The 13,316-nt window shown below is 39.3% G+C and overlaps 1 protein-coding gene and 1 non-coding gene across 6 annotated transcripts in view; one reads left to right on the top strand and one right to left on the bottom strand.

Annotated features, from left to right (window-relative positions):
• JAK2 (Janus kinase 2) overlaps positions 1 to 13,316 on the bottom strand; it is a 150,843-nt gene that overhangs the window by 57,382 nt on the left and 80,145 nt on the right. The window lies entirely within an intron of this gene.
• LOC118997892 (U6 spliceosomal RNA) lies at positions 3,980 to 4,085 on the top strand. The gene has a single exon (XR_005068750.1). It is a non-coding gene; the product is annotated as a U6 spliceosomal RNA (small nuclear RNA).

The following is a 13,316-nucleotide window of genomic DNA, read 5'->3' as shown; positions in this document are numbered from 1 at the left end:
AACACAGATTAAACACTTAAATGGTAGCCCCCAAACCACAAAAATCCTCGAGGAAAACATAGGCAGCAAAATTGCTTGTAGAAATTTTTTATATGATGTATCTCCCCAGGCAAGGAAACAAAATAAAAAATAAACAAATGGGACTAAAAATAAAAAAATTTTGCTCAGCAAAGGAAATCATCAACAAAATAAAAGACAACCCACAGAATGGGGGAACATATATGCTGATACATCTGATAAGGAGTTAATATCCAAAATGTATAAAGTGCTTACAAAGCTCAGCACCAAATAAACAAACAACTCAATTAAAAAAGGACAAAAGACCTGAATAGACAATTCTCCAAAGTGGACATCCTGATGGGCAACAGACATAAGAAACGATGCTTAATATCACTACTCATCAGAGAAACACAAATTAAAACCATAATGAGATACCATCTCACACCTGTTAGAATGGCTATAATCAATAAATCAACAAACAAGTGCTGATGACGATGTGGAGAAAGAAGAACCCTTTTGCACTGTTGGTGGGAGTGCAGACTGGTGAAGCCACTATGGGAAGCAGTATGGAGATACCTCAAAACATTAAAAACTGATTTGCCTTTTGACCGAGTGATCCCACTTCTGCGAATATATCTGAAGGAACCTGAAACACTAATTCGGAAGAACATAAACACCCCTATGTTCAATGCAGTACTATTTACAATCACCAAGATATGGAAGCAGCCCAAGTGTCCATCAGTAGATGAGTGGATAAAACAACTATGGGACATTTATGCAATGGAATTCTACTCAGCTGCAAAAAAGAAGAAAATTTTACTCTTTGTGACACTATGAATGGACCTGGAGAACATTATGCTAAGTGAAATAAGCCAGTCAGACAAAGACAAATACCATATGACTTCACTCATATGAGGAATCTAATGAACAAACTGAACAAACAAAACAGAGACAGACTCATACACGGAGATCAGATGACAGCTAGTGAGGGCAGGGCAGGGGGTGCCGTCATGGGGTGGCAGTATTGAACAAAAAGGGAAAAGGACTCACGGACATAGACAACAGTGTGGTAAATGCTGAAGGGACAGGGCATAAGGAGTCTAAATATAACAGGAAAAATACAATAAAGTTTTTAAAAAAGATAGAAACAAAGGAAAAAGAATCCACTGGATTTGGCAATTAAGAAGTTGAAAGAGCCTGGGCTGGTGTGGCTCAGTGGATTGAGTACAGGCCTTCGAACCAAAGGGTCACTGGTTTGATTCCCAGTCAGGGCACATGCCTGGGTTGAAGGCCAGGTCCCCAGTAGGAGGCACTCGAGAGGCAACCACACATTAATGTTTCCCTCTCTTTCTCCCTCCCTTCCTTTCTCTAAAAATAAATAAATAAAATCTTTTAAAAAATAAAAAGAACGTGAAAGAGGACTACCTCTAGGAAAAGGATTCGAGACTTTTCTATTTCATTGTGTATCTTTACTTTGAATTTTCTAATTCCATGTGAACTTTTTAACTTTGAGTTCCTACCCAAACGAAAAAGCCATTTTAGCCCCACACCAGGCCCCCATCCCAAGGTTCCAGTGCCAGGAAGAGATATCCCCATAACTTCTGGCTGTGAAAACCAGTGGGGTTGAGGCTGAGGAAAACAGAGGCTGTTGGACTCGCAGGCAGTTTCTCTTAAAGGGCTGGCACAGACTTCCTTGGATTTACTCCCTCTGAGGTCTAGCACTGGCAACAGCTTGAGATACCAGAGACATACCAGGGGAAACTGAATTGTCTGGCATCAGGGCAAGAGCTGCAGGGGCCATATTTCTCCCAGACAGAAGTGCTAGCAGAAGCCACTGCTCCTTTGACAAGCCCTCACCCACAGAGCCAGCAGGGCCAGAGCCAGCAGGGCCAGAGCCATCATATCTGAGACTCCACCAATCAGGCTCACACTGTATGCACTGCGGGGGGTGAGGGGAGAGTGATTGCTTAAGGCCCCACAGAAGCTGTTTCTAGAAGCTCTTCCATATGAATGACCTGTCTTGCTTTAGACTTAAGAGTTTCCTGAAATCTCTCAAATAAGCAGCACTTGGCTTCAGCACGTCCCCTTACCCCATACCTCTCTCATCACGTGACTCCAGCCCCAAAACTAGCAGCAGCTGTTTCACAGCTTGGCCTTGGTTCTCAGCTTGGCCTCGCCTGGGCACCTCCAAGCCTAGCACAAGCAGTAGCCACCTGAAAACTGCTTTGTAGCTCATGCCAGGTGACCATGGGCTACAAAACAGAGTCTGCAGCTGACCTTGGTCTGTGCTCCCAAGAGGCCCCAGTGGGCAGCTTAAGACCACATGGAAGTATCACCACCCAACCGCCTACACAAGCAATACATTTAAGGAGTGGGTCAGAGAGCAACAGGGCCCCACTGAAGGAAATCCTGCTCCATGGGGAGGGCCTCTGCACAGCTGATTGGAGTTTGGTGGTCGAAGCCAGTCCTTGCAGCTGATCATCCTGGGGGTAAGTCCCTCCCACCGACGGGCCAACAGCAATAAATGCTCAACTGCAACAGGAGGGTGTAATGTACACAGCCCACATGGAGTGTGCACATAGAGTGCCCAGCTAGAGTGATCAGGGAGGCTGTGCCACTGGACCCTAGAGAACAGCTACTGTGTCAAGCCACTCTACCAAGCCTAGAAGATATAGCAGCTCTATCTAATTACTACATAGAAATGAACACAGGGAGGCTGCCAAAACGAGGAGACAAAGAAACATGTCCCAAAGGAAACACCAGAACAAAACTCCAGAAGAACTAAACAAAATGGAGACAAGCAATTTACTAGATGCAGAGTTCCAGACACTGATTATAAAGGGTACTCAGTGAACTTAGTGAGAATCTCAATGGCATGAAAAATGACCAGTAAGAAATGAAAAATAGCCCTGGCCGTGTGGCTCAGTTGGTCGGAGTGCCACCCCATAAACAAGAGGTTGCAGGTTCAACTCCTGCTCAGGGTACATGCCTGGGTTGTGGGTTCAGTCCCCAGTGAGGAGCAACCAATTGGTTTCTCTCTCACATCAATGTTTCTCTTTCTCCTGCCACCTCCTTTACCCTCTCTCTAAAATCAATAAGCAAGTTCTCCAGTAAGGAGAAAAAGAACAAAAAAAGAAATGAAGGCTACACTAACTGAAATGAAGAATAATTTACAGGGAATCAACAGCAGAGAAGATGAAGTCAAGAATCAAATCAGCCATATGGGAGGAGCCTCTGGCACAACTTTAAGCATACCACTATTCATATCACAGGGCACTGGGAGCAGAAGGAGAAGATAGACATTGAAAAGCTATTTGAAAAAAAATGATGACAGAAAACTTCCCTAACCTGGTGAACAAAACAGACATACAAGTCCAGGAAGCACAGAGAGTCCCAAACAAGATGTACCCAAAGAGGCCACACAAAGACACATCACAATTAAAACTCCAAAGGTTAAAGACAAAGAGACAATCATAAAAGCAGCAAGAGAAAAGCAGTTAGTTACCAACAGGGAGCTCCCATATGACTGTCAGTTGATTCCTAATCAGAAACTTTGCTGACCAGAACAGAGAAGGGAATGGCGAGAAGTATTCAAAGTGATGAAAGGGAAGAACCTACAACCAAGATTGCTCTATCCAGCAAAGCTATCATTTAGAGTAAAAGAACAGATAAAGAACACCCCAGACATTTCATATAATACTGGAGTTCATCACCACAAAACCAGTATTAAATGAAATTGTTAAGGATCTTCTTTAAGAAGGATAAAAAATATGAACAAGAAAATGGCAACAAATACATAACTATCAACAACTGAATCTAAAAAAACAAAATAAATGAACAATTCTGAACAAGCAGAGCAGAAACAGACTCATAGACAGACACCATTTGGACAGTTACAACATGAAAGGGGAGCTGGGAGCTGGGTGAAACGGTGAAGGGATTAAGAAGTACAAATTAGTAGTTACAGAATAATCATGGGGTGCTCACTTCCACAGCACATATACTAAAATTGGAACGATACAGAGAAGATTAGCATGGCCCTGCACATGGATGACATGCAAATTCGTGAAGCATCCCCTATTTAAAAAAAAAATAATAGTCATGGTGACGTAAAGTTATACCATAAGGAACATATTCAGTACTATCCTAATAAGTATGTATGATGACATACAGATACAAGATTTAAAAGGATTATCACTCAGTAAATTACATGTCTAATCACTGGGTCATATACCTGAAACTAATATAAGTTATGTCATCTGTAATTAAAAATAAACATTTTATAAAGTCAGAAATGGTAGAGACTTTAAGCATATTTGTATAAGGCCATGGCATAAATTTTATACAGATGTTATGAATGGTTTAAAACCAAAGTAATTTGGTGGTAGAAGGGGAGGTGTCACATACTTTCATTAAGTGAAGCTTAAAAGTGTTTGCTAAAGTAAAAAGTCCCCTGTGAATCTGATACATTAAACCAAAGATGGTACACAAAAAAGCAGTTGTTAGTTGCTAATCTTTTACTTGTGCATATACAGACCTCTTTGTTCATCTAAAATATACTTACAAAGCTATAACAGTACAAAAAAGCCCGTTTTGGGGTTAATGAAGAGGAATACTGTCTAAGAGAATATAAAAATCTCATTTATTACATAAGAACTGTATATTTCCTATAAACAAAATTAAAGGCATATGATGGTTTTCTTTTAAAAAAAATAGAGATCCTGTTAAAAATTCTGCTTGAACGTATTTGATAGGCATTTAAAACCAAAATAGTATTGGTATGCACACAGACAAATCAGTAGACCAAAACAGCACCCAGAAATAAATGTACCAAGTATACATGGAAACCTAATATAACAATATTTTGATACAGTTACAAAAATTTGCCTATAAAAGGCACTGGCATAACTGACAGTACAACTACAGAAAACATGCTAAATCTATACTTTATATAAAAATAAATTATATATAGATTAAATATTTAATGTAAAATATAAAAGAATAAAAATATTGAAAGAACCTTTGAGATAACTTTTACCTGGAACAGAAAAAATTTAAAATGCAAAATGAAAAACCAAAAATCCATATAACAAAATTCACACAAATTGCTTGTCTGAGTTCTCATTTTCCTTGGCCAATGAAATGGTTTTTATTCCCACTTTAATTTCAGTGCCTTAGGACATTCACTGTCCAGTTCCCTATGGTCTGCCTTTCCCTCTACTATCTTCCATACTAAGCCTCTTTAAGCCTTTTATTAATGACACTGAAGTCAATCAGTAGTTTACCTGTACAGTAAAGAAAAAGATGTATTATATTACATTTTCAATTTTTCTATAGAAAAGAAATCATAAACAAAAGCAAAAGACAGACTGAGAGAAAATATCTGCAATTCATTTGTCAAACAAGGAATATCTCCAATATCCAAAGATCTTTGATATCCAATATCTGATAGCCACACGCTGATGAAACAATCCACTAGAAAAAAATGACAAATTACAACTTTCCACCAAAAATACATTTTGAACACATATGAAATATTTACAAAAATTGACCATAAGGAAACATATCCTCAAAAATTAAAGAAAAAAATTAAAATTAAGCATAACTAAATCTAAAAAACTACTTCAAATTAAAGTAACTGCTACTAGAAAATTATTTCTGCAATGAGTATATATGCCTTCATTTCATTTTTTTTATATTTGTAGTTCATTCTTTCAAAATTACTTAAAACACATTTTCAAGTGTTTGTAAATACTCTCTTTAAAAATGATTTTTGTTAGTGCTTCTTTTTTTTTATTTTTTTAATTTATTTATCTTTAGAGGGGAAGGGAGGGAGAGAGGGAGAGAAACATCAATATATGGTTGCCTCTCGTGAGTCCCCTGCTGGGAACTGGCCTGCAACCCAGGCATGTGCCCTGACTGGGAATCGAACCGCAATTGTGTGGTTCGCAGGCCCGCGCTCAATCCACTGAGCTACACCAGCCAGGGCAATTTTTGTTAGTGCTTCTTAACACTCTGCTGACTTGTTTCCTTACATATTTGAAGTTGGACATTTCCAGCAATTTCTTTGGTGTGTTTTCAATCCATCCACTTTAATTATTTCTATACTCAAAAAAATCTTTCACATGTTTACACCCTTTCCAAACCAAACATCTAGGCAAAAAAAAAAATAAAGATGGGTAAACTTTACTACATAAAACTATAAACATCAAAATCAAGGTTTTTTAAAAATTGACAAAGAAACATGCTACAAAGGTTTAATATAGTTATACAAGTAATCCTTACAAATCAATGAGAAAAGTGATCAAAGAACATGAGTAGGCATTCTACAAAAGAAATGCAAACATTTCCTAAAAGGAAGACATGGTCAACATCATTAAATGAGAGAAAAGTAAATAAAAATGAAATAATGTTTCCTCCTTATCAGACTGGCAAAAATTAAGATTGGCAATACTCAACTTTGCCAAGGATATAGGAAAAAGGATACCTAAGACTTTTTCCTTTTAAAAAACCTGAGGCACAATAGTAGGATATGTATCTAAGAATTCTATGGAACACTGTTAATAATGATGAAAAAATTTTCAATAACATTAAAGGGATCTGATAAATACACTATGGTATTCGTAGCCAATAGAATAGTATGAAGACATTGAAAATTATATCCATGGCTTACATTATAATCTTAGCATTATATCCTGTGCATAGCACACAATGGACACTGAGTATTGATTGGATAATTGATTACATCAATGATTTACTTATTTTTAAGGAGTGATTGCTTGAGTGTGTAGGTGGGTAAGTGACTAATTGAGCAACTGAGTAACCCACTAGGTGGCTTGAGTTACTGAATGATGAGCTAAACGCTGTATTTTACTACATGTGATGCGCACCCTCTTCTTTGTGTGCATTATGCCTGGGATTATTACACCCAGGCATAATGCACATCCTCATTTTTCCCTCAAACATGTGGGCAAAAAGTGTGCATTACACACAGCAAAATACAGTAATGAATGATTAACTAAATGATGAACCTAATCATTTCAAGCTGTATTTGAATTTGTTACTATACACAAACACCCAGAAAGGTATTTAAACTTGTTAAGAAAGTTGGTCAATCAGAAGACGCACTTGCAACTCTTTTTGCCCCTTTCATTGATGACTGTAATTTTTATCTTTTTTAAAAATCCTTACCCATAGACATGCTTAGAGAGAGGAAGGCAGAGAGAGAAAGAGAGAGAGAAACATCAGTGTTAAGAGGGAAACATCGACTGGTTGCCTTTCACACGCCCCTAACTGGGGACCTAGCCTGCAACCCAGGCACATGCCCTGACTGGGAATAGAACCTGCAGCCTTTTTCAGCCTACGGGATGACATTCCGACCAATAAAGCCACACCAGCCAGGGTGATGAATGTAATTTTTAAATGACCAATATAGAAATAATCCCTGACTTAGAAATCACAGCATGGTTCACAGCAGCCAATGTTGGAATAAAACAGAGTCTGGAAATAGACCCAACTAAATATACAATTTAAAACACTACCAGTTCACAGAAGTAGAGAAAAGATGGGTTATTCAACATACAGTGTTGGAACAACAACAAAAAAACCACAGAGGGTAAAAAGTGGGGTCCCTTCTTATACCTTGCACCAATACGAATTCAGATAAATCAAGATTTGATTCAGATAAATCAAGATTTCAGATAAATCAAGAAAACATGGGAGAGTTTCAATGTAATTTCAGAGTTAAGTGGGGAACTAAGGAGGACTTTTTTTTAAGTTGTAAAGGAATGACTAACAAAAAGAACAGCATAAAAACTAAAAATATATGCATGACAGAAAAACTGCACTATAAGCAGAGTCAAAAAGATAACAAGACAACTTGGGTAAAATATTTACAATTCATTTCACACAGAACTATTTTTCTTAGTCTAGAAAGAGCTCCTGATGGGGGAACTCAAGAGTGAAAGAGTTTATCTTCAGTTGATATGCTTAAGTGATTAATACATGTGGAAGATGTCAGAATGCATGACCTACCTCATGGGTCCCAACCTCCGGGCCACAGATGGGAAGGGTACCTGCCCATGGCCCACTAGGAACTGGGCCAAACAGCAAGAGGTGAGCTACATGCCAGCGAGCAAAACTTCGCTCCTATTACCACCTGAAATCTACCTCCTGTCTCCTTCCCTCCCCCATCCATGGAAAAAAATGTCTATCGTCTTCCACGAAAACTAAACTAGTCCCTGGTGCCTAAAAGGTTGGGGACCCTTGACCTACACTACTCCAGGACATCAACAAGCATTCAACCTTTGTGCCCCAGGGGGTCTGCAAGAGATGGAGATGGTATATGAGCCATTGCGTTCCAGGGAGGGAATGTGGGAGATGGAGATAAGGAATTGTTGATCAGCAGATATAGAAATACTAGGAAAAGTGCTGCTGGACTGCAACTTTTTGCCAACTTTTCCCCAAACCCCTTACCTACCCTTTCATTCTCCCTGAAAAATGGTCAGCTTGAGACAAGATGTTAAGACAGTTTGTGAGGGCACATAATCGGCCATCTTCTCTGACCGACAGCATATGAATAAAGTGCCCATAAAGATTCAATCCTTGTCTCTACTTATTGGTTCTCGTAGTGACCGGCAGCACGAACACCAACTTTTCCAGTTTCACTCCCACAAATCATAGTAAAAAGTCAACAATCAGACAGAAAATGGGCCAAGATATGAGTGAACAGTTCCCAGAAAAGGAAAATTCAAAGCAAATTAAAATTATGAGATTCCATTTTTCACACCTCAAATTGATGGATACCAAACCACCTGAAAATAAGTGTAGAAAGTATAAGCTGACATTTCTCTGGAGATAGATTTGGCAATATTTACTAAAATTAGTAACACATACCACTTTTGAATCAGCAATTTGTCTATATAATGTAGAATTGTGGTCCTACACATGCAAACTGACCTATGTACAGAGGTATTTAATATTTTTTAAAATATTATTTATTTATCTTTAGGGAAGGGAGAGGGAGGGAGAAAGGGGGGGGAGAAAAACCGATGTGTGACAAAAATATTGATCCAACTGTGGACTGTCCCACAACTGAGGCATGTGCCCTGACTGGGAATTAAACTGGTGACCTCTTGCTTTGCAGGCTGATGCTCAATCAGCTGAATCACACTGATCTGGGCTTTAATACGTTTGAATTCTAAAACATTTGAAATGTCACCTGTTCAGAGTAGATAAAATTTTTGAGAAAATAAAAACAGAAAAATACAGACAACCCTTTCAAAGAGCTTTGCTTTAAAGGGAAGTGGAAAGCACGTCAGTAGCTAGAAGAGAATGTGCCAATTAATGGTATTAAATTGAGAATGGACAAACTACTGTACTTTGCCACATATAATACACTCCTGTGCATAGTGTGCACCCACATTCTGTGCACATTATACATAGGATTATTATACCCATTATTGTACCCATGGTATGTAATCATTATACCCATGTATAATGCTCATCCTTATTTTTCCCTTAAAAATTTGGGCAAAAATGTAAGCATTATACATGACAAAATACGGTAATGCTCACAGGTCAAATTCAGCCAGTTGCCAGTATGTAAATAAACCTTTGTAAATTCTTTCATTTTTGTATTGTCTTTGGTTGCTTTTGCATCACAAAGGCAGAGCTGTGTAGTTGCAATAGGGATAATCTTGCCAGCAAAGCCTAAAATATTTGCAATCTGGTTTTTACTAGAAAAACTTTGCCAACCCTGGTTCACATCAGTGATTCTCACAGTCTGATCCTCCAATCAACATCATCCGCCATCACCTGGGAACTTGTTAGTAATGCAAATTCTCAGGTCCCACTCAAGACCAACTGAAACAGAAATTCTGGGAATGGGGCCCAGCAATTTGTGTTACAACCAACCCTCCAGGCAATTTTGAGAAGAATCTCTGGGCTAGAGGACAGTTCTAGTATAACCAGGAACAGATGAGGACCCATCTGAGGTTTGAGTTCACAAATATAAAAGGCATTAAGGAGATTTAATTGAAGCCTAATACGCCTCAAGGAGGGTGTCAGAAACAGCTTAAAGGAAAGTAAGGAAAATACTACTGAAGGCTGAATTAGAAATCCTTGTTATATAGTAATGGAAAGTTTGGCAAAACTATCACCTACAGTATTATAGCAAATAAAATATATACAGTAGACTCTTGAACAACACAGGAGTTAAGGGCGCTGATTCCTATGCAGTCAAAAAACTGCGTATCACTTTGGACTCCCCCAAAACTTAACTATTAATAGAGTACTGTTGACCAGAAGCTTCACCAATAACATCATCAATTAACACATACTTTGCATAAGTTTTATATACTTCGTTCTTAAGAAAACGTTAAGGAAAATACGTTTACAGTACTGTATTGATAAAATACATTTATCAATACAGTAAGTTTATGTCATCTGATTATTTACCATTCATTAAGAAGCAGTGAATCACCATAAGTGGCAGTGCATCAATCACCAAGGTCTTCATCCTTGTCTTCACATGGAGCAGGCTGGAGAGAAGGAGAAAGAAGGGCACTGGTCTTGTGACCTCAGGGGCGGCAGAGGCAGAATACATAGAAAGGGAAACAGGAGAGAGGCTCCACTGGTGTAACTTTATAGAAATACATCGTAATTCGTCTCACTTTTTTGCTTTTTCATTTCTCTAAAAATGTTTCTACATAGTTGTTGCAGACCGCTCTGCCTGGTTCTAGGAATTGTATCTCGACCCCTTGAGCCTAAGGGCAAGGGATGACCTTTGGAATGCGAGCCGCAGGAGACAAAACTTGTCTCTGGTAGCAAATGCTGCCTCAGTTTCCTCTCCCTGCCCCCAACGCTTGGCTGGAAGTCAATGATGGGTGAGACCCTCTCACAGCAGGGGGCAACCTAAGCCAGACTCGATCACCTGGGAGGCCTTCATGGAAGGACCTGGGGGGTGGGGGGCTGCAACAAAGAGCAATGGACTCTCGCCCCCCAGCTTTGTCAAAGCCCTAGTCCCCATATTCTCTGAGAGAAGCGCTTCCTGGCTCTAATCCCCTTAAACCTGAATACCTGATGGGGAGGGGTGCAGCTCCTTGCCTTGCTAGAGCATGTCCAGGGGAAGAATCTGGCATCACAAAGACTTCCTGATAAACCTGTGAAATCTGCTCTAAGAGTGCTTTCATTCATATGTTAAGGGTTAGAGCAAGAAACCCTAAAACTCTGTTCCTGACAGACTCTGACTCATAGTAAGCCCTCAGATTTCTCTGAAATATTATCTACTGTTTGATCCTTGCTGCCCTGTATTCCTGTGTATTACAACCCAATAAAAGGCCCTGGAAGATGGGGCTCAAGACCTTTTTCTCTTTGGAGAAACTGGCCACTGCGCTCATCCTTTTCCCTCCAGGAAAACGGCCACTTCTCCTCCCTAAGCAGATCATCTCATGTCTCAGTCATATTTACTCTCCATCCGTGGGGGACTTGTGAGGAAAGTCACTCCCACACATAGTACCAACCCTCCAGGCAATTCCACCATCTACTTTACTTCCAGTGTATCATAGGAAGGTTCATGTCATAAAAGAAGTCAAAAGCAGTACTGAATAATCAGAACCCTCCTGTCAGACTGCCTAATGTCTGTTTTCTGGCTCTGCTTCTTCTACATCTTTTTCCTCATGTCTGACACAGGCTCTGAAGCACTGCTCTCCATCAAGTCATCTTCTGTTAATTTCTCTGACGTGGTGCCTATCAGCTCTCGAATTTGTCCAGGATTTATATCTTGAAAGTTTTCACCACCCCCCCTTTTTGTCATATTCACAATCTCATGATTTCCTTGCTGGCTCTGCCATAAATCCTGTGAATTCACACACAACACTGGACAGTTTGCTCCAGCAGGAACTTATTCAGGCTTGATGACTTCCACAGATTTTTCTTTAACGATGGCATCTTCAATGGTGCATAATCCTTCCAGACTTTCATGATGTTCTCTCTATCAGGGTTCTCTTCTACAGTTTTGACAATCATTTCCAGGTCCTTATGACTCCCTGACCAAGAAACTGAAGTAGAAACAATGTGTTTTAGGGGCAAGACCATTTTGATGCCTTTGGTGTTGAACTCATGGGGTTCTGGATGGCCAAGGGCATTGTCCACTAGCAAAAGAACTTTAAAGGCCAGTCCCTCACTGGCAAAGTACCATACTTCCTGACTTCAGGAACAAAGCATCAAAAAAAGCCAATCCAGAAAAAGGGTTCTCATTGTCCAGGCTTCCTTGTACAACCAAAAGACTGGCAGCTGGTGTTTATCTTTTCTCTTCACGACTCTGGGGTTAGCAGCTTTAGAGAGAGGGGCAGTCCTGCCCATGAACCCAACTGCATTTGCACAACACAGTAGAGTTAGCCTATTGTTGCCTGAAATCCTGATGTGCATTTCCTCACTGATACATGTACTTTGTGGCATTTTCCTAAATAGGGCACTTTAGTCTGCATTAAAAACCAGTTCCAGCAAATATCTCTTCTCCTCAATAATTCTCTTAACGATGTCTGGGAACTCGTCTGCTACTTCTTGTTCAGCAGAAGCTGTTTCTCCTGTTATCTTGACATTTTTTATGCCAAATTTCTTTCTAAAATTATCAAACCATCCTTATGCTGCCCTTAAATTCTCCTAGACCTTCCTTTTTGCTTCAAGTTGTCATATAATCACTTTTCATTTTTTGGAATTATATTATAGTCCATAGTTATGCCTTTCTTATAGCAATCCTGCACTCACATAAAAGGTGAGTTTTCAATATGAGATAAAAGTGTATTTAGCAAAAAATACAAAGCTTTGTACCCGTTGGTATAGCTGCAGCAACAGCTTCACAAAATTTTTCTTTTTTTACGGTGGTCCTTATGCTGGATTCACTTATCTTGAAATGGAAGGCAACTACAGCTATACACTTCAATTTGCAGTACATATAAAGTAATTCAACTTCTTGTGAAGTTTCAGCACCCTATACAGAGTGCATTTCCAACACGCACTCTGTAATAGGTGGCATGGTGTTATTCAAGGTTCACAGTATTGCAGTCAACAATGAAAAATACACAAGAACCACAAGAGATCACTTTGACTGTAATATGCAATTGAATGGAGACGAATTCCTCACATGGAGATGATGAAGGTCACACAGCATTTTAAGCAGATCCTTGCAACACTCAAGCTCACCACAATAGCAACAGAAGGTAGTTATGAAATTATTACAGGAGTACAGTATGTACTACAGTTAACTTATGCATCTTTGCTTTATTTACATTTATCTCAACAGTGAATGTAGCCAT

The sequence above is a fragment of the Sturnira hondurensis genome, unplaced genomic scaffold (assembly GCF_014824575.4).
Source record: "Sturnira hondurensis isolate 20B ecotype Veracruz unplaced genomic scaffold, ASM1482457v3 Scaffold0013515, whole genome shotgun sequence".
Taxonomy (NCBI): domain Eukaryota; kingdom Metazoa; phylum Chordata; class Mammalia; order Chiroptera; family Phyllostomidae; genus Sturnira; species Sturnira hondurensis.
The sequence above is the reverse complement of the archived record's forward strand: the minus strand, read 5'-3'. Positions and strand labels throughout refer to the sequence as shown.